Genomic DNA, 10,782 nt, shown 5'->3' with positions numbered 1-10,782 from the left:
TCACTTCCAAATTCTACCTTCTTCAATCTTCTTAATCTTTCGAAATTTCAATTTTATTTTTTTTCCTTTTTCTTAGTCTTTCTGCTCTGACCACCAGTCCACCACCATTACACAAACCCTGCTCCCTCACGCACCGCACCAGCCTGCTCACCACGTCCACACCTCACGGCTCCTACAACATGCTGCTACCCTCCTCCCACTTCACCATCGGCAGCAATTGTAAGCAGCCGCGCCACCGCAGCCAAACATCACCATCTCACGCACCTTTCTCACTAACAGATCTTCAACAAACAACTCACAAGAATCAGGCAAGCAGCCACCTGCTGTTATAGACGCAAAACCAGCGCCCACCTTACACGCAGCGCCGCATCAACGCGCCATCACTGCAAGCCACTTGCAGGCCGCCAGACCTCCATATCGAACAACTACAACATCAATTCACACCCACAAATCAGCCCCAAGAATAAATTAAGAAGAAAGAATAAGGGTCGATTTAGGGTTCATGCTTCAATTGTATTAGGGTTTTCTTAAATTAGGGTTCCTATTTTAATTGAATTGGGGGTTTTCTAAAATTAGGGTTCCTACTTCAATTTCGAAAGATTAAGAAGGTTGAAGAAGGTAGAATTTGGAAGTGAGCTTGAAATGGAAGGATTGAAGGTTGAAGAAGGTAGAAAGAAGGTAGGAAGAAGAGAGAAAAGATGGAGAGAGAAAAAATCGGGGGGGGGGGAAATCAGTCTAAAGGGTCAAAATAGCCGTTAGATGGGGCACACAGATGGAAAACCCACCGGAATTTTGAAGTGGGTGGTAATCTAAGTGATTATTTAATTTAAGGGGTGGTAATTTAAAATAAAAAATTAAACGAGTGGTTAGTTCAAAAACAGGTACACTTTTGGGTGGTAATTTACAAAATAACCTAAATTAAATGGTAGTTGTTCTCAAAAGTGGTCATTCCTATAAATTAACACTTGAGACATTTTGGAGGTGAGTTTTCCCTTACTATTCACTTACTTATATTATAGGATGTTTAATACAAAGTATATGAGAATGAGAGTTTGAGGATTAGAGAGTGAAAATTGGATGGAGAGTTTATGATTGGGAATTCTAAAACTATATAAACAAACCATTATTTGATTTGTGATGAGAATTGATTAGGACTTAGTATCAAAGTTAACATAAAAATCCATTCTGCTCTCATTAAGGGCAAATTAGTTTTTGATTTTTTTTCCTGCATCTTTAATATGCGCCTCATTGGTAATATATTCATGAGAATAGATCCATTTTATTCCCAATTTTAATCCTATTTAGTATTTACAATTTTCGGCCCCTTTCAATTCCCACAAAACAAACATGAGGACATTACTTCCTCGATCATTTTCCAATCCCAAGCCTCAATAGACAATTCATACATCAAACATCCCCCACTAAAGGCAAACAATTTTTTTAAAGGAAAAGTGTTAACTACGGGTCTGACACCCGTAAATCAAGAAGGGGAGTCCACTTCACAAGTCCAAAGAAGGTTCCATCCCAAAACTATATGGCAATAGGAGGAGTAATCCCTTAGCCTTATAAAGTGATTAACTCTCTCTTTTTCAACCAATGTGGGACACTTACATGTGGTGATATTTGGGAGGTCTATTCTTCAATACTTCCCCTCACATATAAGGTCCCTTTTTAACTTTGTCTCATGTGATTTTTCGGACTAGAGTGCTTTTTCACTCCCAGTGAACTTTAGCCATTTAGGGTCCCATATCATGGGTCTGGCTCTAATACCATGTTAAAGGATCACTAACAATTAGGGTTCAATATCGTGGGCCTGACTCTGATACCAGCTTAAATTTTTGGTTGAGATGGTCCACTAACATGGTATCAGAGCTAGCGTGACACGAAGGTCATGGGTTCGAATCTCATCCATGCCCAACTTTTAAAGTGGAATATTTCACGTTGGGTATTAGGGGCCCATGTCGCATCCACACTTCAAGACCAACGGACTCTCGTGTGAGGGGGCGTGATAGAGTATAAAACATATTTCTGGGTCTCATCCACCAATTTAAACTTTTGGTTAAGATGGTCCTTTAACACCAAGGTACACAAAAAGTTAGGACAAACTTCTTTTAATACTACATCTTAACTTACATCATGAGTAAAAAATAAAAAATTACTATCTAAGAAAGGATCATTCAATATCCTGGTGTACTTGCAACAAGGAAGCAACATATGCTCTATTGTCTTCTCTATAGATGTGATTATATAATATGACTTCATGAAAAAGAGACGAAGCACCTCCTTAATATCTTTCAGCTGAATTTTCCACGACCACGGAGTCTTTCCTTGCAAAATATTGATAATAAGTAATTACTTCCTTCAATGAACCTATAAGAAATATTATGGGATTGGGCCAATGTAAGATCATTATGAAGAGCATGACCTTAGTAATAAGAGAGGTACTAGTACCAATACTAAAAGAACGACTACAAATATTATTACCCGATATTAAAGAGCAAAATATTTATTTTTTTTCCTCCATTTCAATAATATAGCAATAAGGATGAAATTACGCATCCCAAAGCACATTTTATATGTTAAATATCTATAATTGTATAAGAGTAAAAATTATAAAAAGTTGATATTGTGAAAGTATTTTATGAGACAAAACTAATAAGATTTCACATGACTATATTTTGCTTAACGTGTAAATCATATTATATGGGTCAAACAAGAGTGATGTATAGTACAAAAATCCAATTGTCGCAATATTATTGGAATGAAGGAAGTATATTATTAGGTGAATAGAACACTCATACATTAAGTTAAAAAAAATACTTGTAAATAACATAATTCTCTATACTCTTTGCTTTATGTTGCTGCATTAATTAGGATAATAAAGCAAATACTATTTTGAAAGTGCGATTTTATGAACATCTTAAAATCAGTATACTTCACCAATAAGAACATTTATTATAAATCATGAATCTCTTGTAAAAAGTAAAGGAAAACGAAGGGAAGAATGTGTATGGATTGAGCATATGCTAGAATTTCTAAATGTAAGCATGTTTGATTTAGTACAATCAAAGAATGATGATTATCAACAACAAAGTCAAATGAGGGAATATGTTATATGTATGTAACTTTATACTATGTGATTGGGATTAACATTCTTACACTTTGTCGCCTTTTGTCTCTTTATTATTCTTCACACTTTTTTCTTTTATATTTTAATAACTTGCTTTTTCTAATTTTCTTTCTTCATGCTCTTAAATTGGCTATAACAGTTTGATCACATTGCTTTTGTCATAGGGAAGGAATATTAAGGCAGTGATTTCGTAACTATGGCCACCAAATTTTGGGCCATAATTGGGGCCCATTTCGGTCCAATCATGCTCTTATTTGTAGGCCATGTCTGTCTTGCGTAAGACTATAGAACGCTGACATGGGCTTTGATTTGTGTTAGTGTCGTTGAAGTGGAGACTTGGGCCCACTAGTTCTTTATTTTGCAAAACTTTTGCGATACACTATGGAAATAATTTTTTATTTATTTATTTTTTTCTTATTCTTTTGACAAAAGAGCTATCAAAGAAAAAACAAACAGCAACCGAAAGAAACAAAGTAAAACTAAAACAACAACTGCCGTTGCCGAGCGCAACCAGCTAACCACTGAGCCGGAGAAACCCAGGACCGAGAAACCTTACGAATTTGACACACCAAAAAAGACTCAACAGCCGCCCGTAATTCCAGAATGAGCCACCACATCGAAATGTCCATTGAACCTGAATCTTGAAGCAAAGAAAGAAGGGCCACACAATCAGAATGAATACGAATCTTCAAGAATCCTTTGCGAACCGCCGCCTGCAGTCCCCATAAACAAGCTTGTAGCTCGGACAGTAATGCCGACCCAGACAAAAAGGTCCTACTTCCTCCACCCAGAATCTCTGAAGAACAAAGGTCACGGATAACCCAACTTGCCCTAACCTTACAAGTGGAGCAATCCCAAGCTCCATCGACGATCAAACAAACCGTGGGGCATATGCCAGGTAATCCCCTCAAACACAACGATGGATCACCTGAAAGCACAAGCGAACTAGGCGAGTAGGATCCCAATACGGATTTCTTCCAACCCTGAGACTGGACACAACGGTTGAACCAATCCTCAGCCAAACCTTTAATTGTCCAGGGCGACCAAATTGCCTGACTGAACCTTAACTGGTTCCGGGAAAGCCAAATAGCCCAAAGGAGAGCAAATATAGACATAATACCCTTCCAAAATTTGTGAGAATGGAACCGAGAAACGGTGTTAGCCAGCCAATCCCCGAGCTGAGGGAACTGCTAAAGATCCCAACAAACCCCCAACGCTCCCGACCGCCATAAAGATCTGATAGCAAGACAGTCTCTGAAGGTGTGCGACACCTCCTCCAACTTCTGATGGAAAAAAGCACATACCGGGTCAACCGGACAACCATGGGAATACAGAAGGGACGCCATTGGAAGAGCATCATGTAACAATTACCAGCCAAAAACCTTCCATCGAGGAAGAATAGGAAGCCGCCAAAACCTCCGCCACCAGGTCGGTGTTAACCGGCTTCCAAAACCAGGGGTCATAGGGGATTGGCATAGAAAGGCATAAGCCGATTTCGTGGAGAAAACCCCATTCCTGGTGAACTTCCAGTATACAAAATCATCCATTAGCCTCCCCGGCCGATCCAACGAAAGAATTCTAGCAGCTGACGGAGAATCAAACAACCTATGAACAACCGAAGTATCCCACGCGTAAGAACGCGGATCAAGTAAAGAAGATAGCAAGACAGTCTCTGAAGGTGTGCGACACCTCCTCTAACTCCTGATGGCAAAAAGCACATACCGGGTCAACCGGACAACCATGGGAATACAGAAGGGACGCCATTGGAAGAGCATCATGTAACAGTTTCCAGCCAAAAGGCCTAAGCCGATTTCGTGGAGAAAACCCCATCCCCGGTGAACTTCCAGTATACAAAATTATCCATTAGCCTCCCCGGCCGATCCAACAAAAGAATCCTAGCAGCCGACGGGGAATCAAACAACCTATGAACAACCAAAGTATCCTACGTGTAAGAACGCGGATCAAGTAAAAGAAGACATAAGAGTCGGCCTAATCGCCTCTGACGAAAGATCCTTAAACTGAACCTGTCCACCAAGAGCCCTAATTTGTCTTACAAAAATAAAAAGAATAATAATATATAATTCATCTATTACATTCCTTCTTAGCCAAAAGGCTAATATCAAGTGTAATAGATTAAAGTAATATGCTCCCTCCATTACATATTACTCGCAACAAACTAGGGGATTGCGGACTCCTAGGCAAAAGTTCTTTAAGTGTAATTACTAAAAAATAAGGGCATGTACTTAGTATTAATCCAACTAAAAAAAGAAAAAAATAATTAAACCAAAACCAAACACAACCAAAACTACCCAACACCATACCACCACCACCTAGCGGCACCACCACCCAACACCACGAAACCACCAAGTACCGTACCACCACCACCTAGCAGCACCACAATCGAACCCACAATCAAATCCACGAACCCACAATCGAACTCACCGTACAGTCAAACCCACGAATCCCACCGTACCACCATAACCACGAACCCACAAATTCGAGCACCACCACCCACAACCGACGAACCCATGAACACCAAAACCCTCAACCCAGAAACTTGAACTCAAACCCATAACCTCAAAATCCATAACCCACGAACCCAAAACCCAATCCCACGAAAACCGTCAGATCTGGAAAACCCACAACGAAAGGGTGGTCTTTTTCGACAATTTATGAGAATGGGGTTGGAGGAGGAGAGAGAAAAATAAAGGGGACGAGGAAGAAGATGAAGAAGGAAGAGAGAGAAAGATTATGGAGAAGATGATTTTAGAAAGATAAGATGAATTTAATTAGATTAAAGTCGTTTTAATTAATTATGTTTAAAGTATGTAAATGAGGTTATAAAATTTTATGTAAGGGTGTTTTTGTAATTTCATTTAAAAAATTTACTAAATAAGGAAAGATTTGGATTTGTTGTGAGTAATGTGTACCGGCCATTTATAGTAATTGTTGCAAGTAATATGTAACGGAGGGAGTATAATTTATCTATTGGTGACCAATCAACTTATGTGAGGGGCTGTATAGTTCACCTTATTTTTGTTTATCTAATCTGATCTGATTTGGTATGATCTGATCTGATTTGATTGTTTGATTTGACCAAACTTTGATCTTATATGCACAATAAACTATAAATATAAAATATATATCTTGTTAGATTTATAATAATGCGTATTTTATTAATATGTAATTTTTATAATTTTTTATTACGAATTAAAGATATTTAGCGATAAAAAACTACACATAAAACGATAAAGTGTGTCAGAAATTATTTTTCTTGATATGATATGATCTGATCTGAACTAATTTTTTATGAAATAAGTAAAAATACGGTAAACTAAACATGGCCTTATGTGGTCTTCTCTTTTATCTCTTTTATACCATAATCTCCATTGTTGAGTTTTGAAGAGACTTTGATCGGTATTTTTTAGTGAAAGCCACAATCTTTATTTATTTAGAGATTTTTTTTTTCGTTTTTTGCTTACCTCTATTTTTTTTAGTTTTATAATTAAAAAATTTCCTTTCATTGGAGTTTTTCACCCTAAAAAGACAAGGTTTTTTTTATCAATTTTTGTTGAAAGACATAGTTTTTCTTTTTTGACAGAGACTTTTCTTATTTTCATACCCAGAAACTAAAATCTAATTTATCTCAATGAAATTATATTGACAGTACAAAAAAATTTACTCGTAGCTACAAAGTTATCAAAATTGGGATTCCACTTGAAATCGGAAGGAGCTCTCATAATCAAATTGTGCATACAGTGCTAGCACTATAATTTAAATAAATTATGCATGAAATTTATGCATAATTTATTAAATATATTTAAATTATTAAATATATTATGCATGTCCGTAGAATCTCATGTATATAGTGCTAGTTCAAAAAGAAAATTCTTCTTCAAAAAGAGGAGAAGAAAAAAACATGTCGAAGACTTGCACTACAAGTAAAACTTGTTTTAACGATGGCATAGCACCGACGACCTAAATAAACTGTTGATGTTTAATAAATCACCGACGGTTTTTAGGTTGTCGGTTACACCGACAGCCTTAGATCTAACACCGTCAGTTAAATCGTCGGTGCAAAATAAAACGATAGATTAAAACCGTCGATGATCTTCATTTTTTATTTTTTTTAATCTTCCTTTCACAATCAATTTATAATAGTCGATGACTGTATTATTTATTTTTCAAAAAAATTCGCAAAAAAAAAAAAAAAAAAAACTCGTCAGCCATCAATAGTCGGTGTCTTAAAAAAAATAGAAAACTATCAATGAAAGTCTGAAACTGTCGGATAAGCTGATGTATTTCGCAAAATAGAGAACCTCAGCAGCAGTAGTGTTCACTCATTCGAACAAATTTTTAAAAAATCACTTTGCTCCCGGTTTGCAAGAAGAACGACCAACACAAGATCGAAATTTCAACAACAAGGCTCCTCCTACGTCTTTCGACCACCACTCCTCCTTCCATAGTCGCCGGTAAACTCCGTATTCCCCCCTTATTTTCGTGTCTTTTTATTTCCCATAATTTACAAACCCTAACTTGAGTAATTTTGTAAATTCTTCAATGGAGATCGTGACCACCACTTCCCCCACCGTCAGCCAGCCGTTCTATCCCTCCTAGCTACCGAAAAAAAACCCTAGGTACTTACCTTATGCTACAATTGGTTGAATTTTGAAATCTTGCCCACTAACTAGGGTTTTTAATTTTCAAAAATTATAAATTTTCTAAATCAACGTTATTTATCTAATTATTTATGTCTTTTGTACATAATGTAGGATTTAAAAAGCAATTTGGTGTTGTTCTTTGGCATAATTTTCACCTTTTTTTTTTGTTTTCATGTGTTAATAATGTTAGTATTGAAAGTAGGTTTTTGGTGAATGTTTTTGTTAATTGAAATTATATATTTGAATTTGTGTATGGTTTTCATGGTTTTTAATGTAAAGTATTTGTTCTTTTATATATTTTTTGCATTAATTTGAACTTTCTCAAGTTTATACTAGTTGTATACATTTTTTCATTGTGAACATTTTTATAGTCAATATATTTTGTATTTTTTTAAATGTTGATATATTAAAATGCTTAGTTTATAATAGAGGATTACATTATTGTTAAAACTTTTTATTTGTTGGAAATTACGTTCATTGTAAGTGTAAAATGAATGACTTTTTTTGCAACATGCTTTGCCTAGATACCCGTTCAAGGTATACTCATTAGGAGTATACCTTGAATAGTCCCCAGTTGGGACTATCCTTCGACGTTGACCTCACTTAGGCGGTGAATGTATGCGTTCTTTTTTATTCTATGTAATGTTTGGTGTTGTTGTTTCTTTATATGTTGTAAGCTTATAACAAGCTAACATCGTGTACTTTGAGAACTCATGGGAAATGCTGCTAGATTTTACATAGAAGTGAAAAGTTTGGATACATTCACCAGTGGGGTTAGACGTCTAAGGATGGGTTAGGTTGGAGTGATAAGGACCTTTGGGCTGTTAATATTAATATATATGCATGGCATATAGAAATATTTATCAATTGAAAGCTAAGCATGTTGGTTGTTATTGAGTATTGTGATTGAATTGGTCTAGAATTGTAGAATTTGTCACCATGAAAAGGAAGGAGCGTTGGTGGATGTATGACAGATATGACAAAAGGCGTAACTTGAGGCCTAAGTTCTTGAGAGGATTCGATGAATTCATCGACTTTTGCAAAGCAAATCCAGAGAATGATCTCGGAAAGGATTCTGTTCGATGCCCATGTCCAAAATGCAAGAACAAACGTTTTAATGAAGCAAATACGGTCAAACTGCATTTGTACAAGAAGGGATTCATACCTGATTACTACGATTGGTTGTCACATGGTGAGGAGTTCCCTCAATCCTCATCAGAGCAACCTAATCCATACCGTGAAATGGTTTTCGATGCTTTTGGGAGTATCCATGAGCTGTCGACTGATGAAGATTCTAGTGGACTAGAGGAGGAACCAAATGCTCAAGCGAAGGAGTTTATTAAGATTTTAATTAAAGGCTTCTGAGCAACCACTATATGAAGGGAGCTCCATGACTGTGTTAGAAATGACATCTAGAATTGGGTATTTGAAGTGTGAGTACAATTTGCCACATAGTTGATGGGTTCACTTCATTAATCAATGAAGCAATTCCTGGAAACAACATGGCCATCACATTTTATGATACGAAGAAGATGTTGAACGGATTGGAGCTTCCTCACAAGAAGTTTCATGCTTGCCCTAAAGGGTGTATGTTATTTTGGAGAGCTGATGCCAACTTGGATACATGTAGAGTGTGTAAGAGGGACTGGTACAAGAGGACTTTTATGGGGTCCTTAGTGCCTCGAAAAGCTCTTATTTATTTTATAATAACACCGAGGTTGCAAAGGTTGTTTGTAACTAAGAACGTTGCCGAGGAAATGACATGGCATGCCAAGAATCCTAGAGTTCAAGATACAATGGTTCATCCTAGCGACACTGAAGCTTGGAAGCATTTGGACACGTCCTTTCCTGATTTTTCATCTGAACCTAGGAATGTTCGACTGGGTTTGTATATTGATGGTTATGCACCTCATGGGAAGTTTGGGGTCAGTACTCATGTTGGCCGGTCATCTTAACCCCGTACAACTTGCCTCCGTCCATGTGATGAAAAAACCCTTCATGTTCCTTTCGTTGCTAGTTCCCAGTCCAAAAAATTCAAAGGGTAACTTGGATGTTTTCATACAGCCTCTAATTGAAAAGTTGAAACAACTTTGGGATGTTGGTGCCAAACCTTATGACATTTCTTGAAAACAAATTTCAATATGCGTGCTGCCATTTTATAGACTGTCAATGACTTTTCAATTTATGGTATGCTATCTGGATGGTCTACAGCTGGGAAAAATGCCTGCTCTTATTGTTTGGACACAACCAAAGCCTTTTGGCTTGACCATATGGGGAAAGTTTCTTGGTTTGATTGCCATTGACAATTCCTACTACCAGATCATCCTTTTCGTAACAACAAAGTTGCTTTCTACAGAAACATGGTTGAGAAAAGGGTCTCCTCCACAAATCATGTCCGGGGAAGAGTTGTGGGAATGCGTGAAAAACTTGCCCAAAAAAGCTATGGATGGACAACACTTACATCTTTGAAAAAGTTGAAAATAGTTTGGTTCAAACAAAGCATTTAGTTGAAAAAGTATGATACTACGAATATTATATTACAAAAAAAACTAATTATTGGGCATATTGAATTAAAATTTAGATTGCAGGTTTTTATTGTAAACGCAGTGCAGGTTATATTTTAAAACAATTAATTCAATTCTTTGAAGCGAAAAATAAAATAAAAATGCCAACAGTTATTAATCGTCGGTAAATAGAAACCGTCGGTGTATAAGTGACACATATTTTTGGTGTATCTAACAAAACACCGACGATTTGGTCCTCCCCCCCCCGATAGGTATAAACTGTCGGTGTGTATGAGAACACCAATAGCTTTTTATTGATGTTGTTTTTGTAGACAGTGTCTGCTAATGGTTGTCGATGATACCCCGTCAGTTAGAAACTGTCAGTGACTCACCGACAGCCATAACGTGATGTTCGTTTATAAAGACCCAGGTTAGTAAACTTTCGGTGTAATTTTTTTTAAAGAGTCAGTGTATTAATCAACGATAG

General features: G+C 36.8%; 1 long non-coding RNA gene across 1 annotated transcript; it reads left to right on the top strand.

Annotated features, from left to right (window-relative positions):
- Positions 1–7,123: 7,123 nt before the first annotated feature.
- Positions 7,124–10,509, top strand: LOC110711894. Its single transcript, XR_002509453.1, has 3 exons — positions 7,124–7,602; positions 7,697–7,767; positions 8,712–10,509. It is a non-coding gene; the product is annotated as an uncharacterized LOC110711894 (long non-coding RNA).
- Positions 10,510–10,782: the final 273 nt, after the last annotated feature.

The sequence above is a fragment of the Chenopodium quinoa genome, unplaced genomic scaffold, assembly GCF_001683475.1.
Source record: "Chenopodium quinoa cultivar QQ74 unplaced genomic scaffold, ASM168347v1, whole genome shotgun sequence".
Classification (NCBI taxonomy): domain Eukaryota; kingdom Viridiplantae; phylum Streptophyta; class Magnoliopsida; order Caryophyllales; family Amaranthaceae; genus Chenopodium; species Chenopodium quinoa.
The sequence above is the reverse complement of the archived record's forward strand: the minus strand, read 5'-3'. Positions and strand labels throughout refer to the sequence as shown.